The sequence below is a fragment of the Meleagris gallopavo genome, chromosome 5 (assembly GCF_905368555.1).
Source record: "Meleagris gallopavo chromosome 5, MGAL_WU_HG_1.1, whole genome shotgun sequence".
Lineage (NCBI taxonomy): Eukaryota > Metazoa > Chordata > Aves > Galliformes > Phasianidae > Meleagris > Meleagris gallopavo.
Genome location: NC_139408.1, coordinates 32915011 through 32917109, shown reverse-complemented (window position 1 = coordinate 32917109; position 2099 = coordinate 32915011). Strand labels below are relative to the sequence as shown.

The 2099-nt window shown below is 38.7% G+C and overlaps 1 pseudogene; it reads right to left on the bottom strand.

Moving 5' to 3' along the window:
- Nucleotides 1–1585: 1585 nt before the first annotated feature.
- On the bottom strand, nt 1586–1734 carry LOC116217648 (U1 spliceosomal RNA; annotated as a pseudogene).
- Between the last annotated feature and the right edge of the window lie 365 nt (nt 1735–2099).

Below are 2099 nucleotides of genomic sequence, written 5' to 3'. Positions count from 1 at the left end.
TTGTTGTACAAAAGTAAATCAAATGACACTTATAAATGACACTTATAAAACAAGATGACAAAGACACATGAATATTTGTTTTAGTCTGTATATTTTGAGGGCCTGTAGATGTAAATGCAAATATCGTTACTTCCTGGCCCGTACTTGCTGAATAGCATGTAGCTAGGCTGTAGTGTGGCTCTTGTTCCTGTGTAGTTATACAATGAAATAGAAAGTTATTAAAAAGCAGCTTGATTCTGAGACCATAAAGGTTACTTAAACATTAAAATTGCATAGATATAAGAATAAATATGAATAAGGAATTACTGATACTAAGACATATAGAAAACATTTCTTGAACTTACTTTGCCAGGTAGATAACTCATTCTATCTCAGGGAATATTTGTCTGCAGTTGTCTCAGATCCAAAAGAGAGAAAAGGTTTCAATAAGTAAATCTAAAGATGGCATCTATTTGTAAATATGGCGGTACGGAAATGCCTGCAAACTCCGCTAGTTCTTCCACTGAACCACTGCCTTTTACTTTATCCCCTGGAAAAAAATAAATAAATGTAGTTTGTAGAAATTTTCTTAGCTGACAGCACAACCAACTAATTCCCTCCAAATCACTTCCATCTTTCAGTGTTCAACTTACCATCTGTTCACTCCTACCTACAGCCACCTAAACAGATGAAAGACATGAAGCCAATTGCTTTTTGCTGTTCTAAGCATTTATATATACGTACAACAAACCTTCCAAACAAATGTCAGAAAATGAAATAAAACAAATTACATAGAATTTCATGGGGAAACATGTAATATTATATTAATCCAGTTCACAATGCTGATTTGTGTAGTTTTTGCCATTTTAATTTGTTTTACTATTTTAATGTAGCATATCAGGATGAGTATAGAAAGGAAAAAAGAGGGGAAGTTTATGCTGTATGCAAGTAACTTTTTGACTACACAGAGCTCCAGCATACAGCCAACGACGTGGCTGTCAAAACTCTGGAAAGAACACTGGTGTTGTGCTCCTGATGATTTGTTACCAACCACCTCATCAACAGGATGCAGAAGATGAGGGCTGGCAGCCAGAGAACTTCTAGTAAAGGTTGAAAACATTGAGACTGAAACACTTGGTGCCTTTTTGCCTCACATTTCAGTAGCAAAATCTTGCAGATTCCCATGCATGCGAGACGGTTTTGGGGAGGAAAACTGTAACTACTAGTAAGGACTACAACCATTTGGAGATCTCCCAGTAAATTTGGATGTATTGAAATCCAGGATGATGTTGGATGATGCTCAACCTTTCTTCATAAGAGAGGTGCTCCAGCCCTCTGATCATGTTAGTGGCCCTCCTCTGGACACATTCCAAGAACATGCATCTTTCTTGTGCTGGGACCCCCAGGCCTGGACCCAGTACTTCAGATGGGGCCTCACAAGATCTGAGTAGAGGGGGACAATCACCTCCCTCTCCCTGCTGGCCACCCCTTTTTTAATGTGGCCCAGGATATAGTTTACCTACACTGGTGGCTTGCATCCAGCTTCTCACCCACCAGGACCCCCAAGTCCTTCTCTACAGGGCTGCTCTCAAGGAGTTCTTCCCCCAGTCTATATAACACTACCACAAATTATGCAGTTGAGTTTCCCACATCTGGAGAAATCACAGGGGTCATCACACATGGAGTGCAGGAGATGAGCCTCACCCTGGGAAAACCACCTGACTGATCATGGTGTCTTCTCTGCCAGGTAAGTATCTCATACTAGTTGTATGAGAAGTAATTTCTGTATGGATGTATTTCTTACAATGGGAAATAGCATGCACTTAGACATTTGAAATGAACATGACAGGAAATGAGGAAACAACATCATGTCAACTAAATTCTTACTTCTCTGAAATGATAACTAGCAAATATATACAAAACAAAGAATGGAAAATTAGCATTTTCTGAAATCTTCCTTTGGGATTATGTGCTATCTCATGCAAATAAGGTATATAAGCATGACAGAGCACAGTGACATCAACTGGGAGTAAGCTATGAAAAGAAAACATTTCTTTGATATAGTAAATCATTTTGCTCCTGTTGCTGTTTTCTCTATGAGAATTTAGAGTCTCAATCAA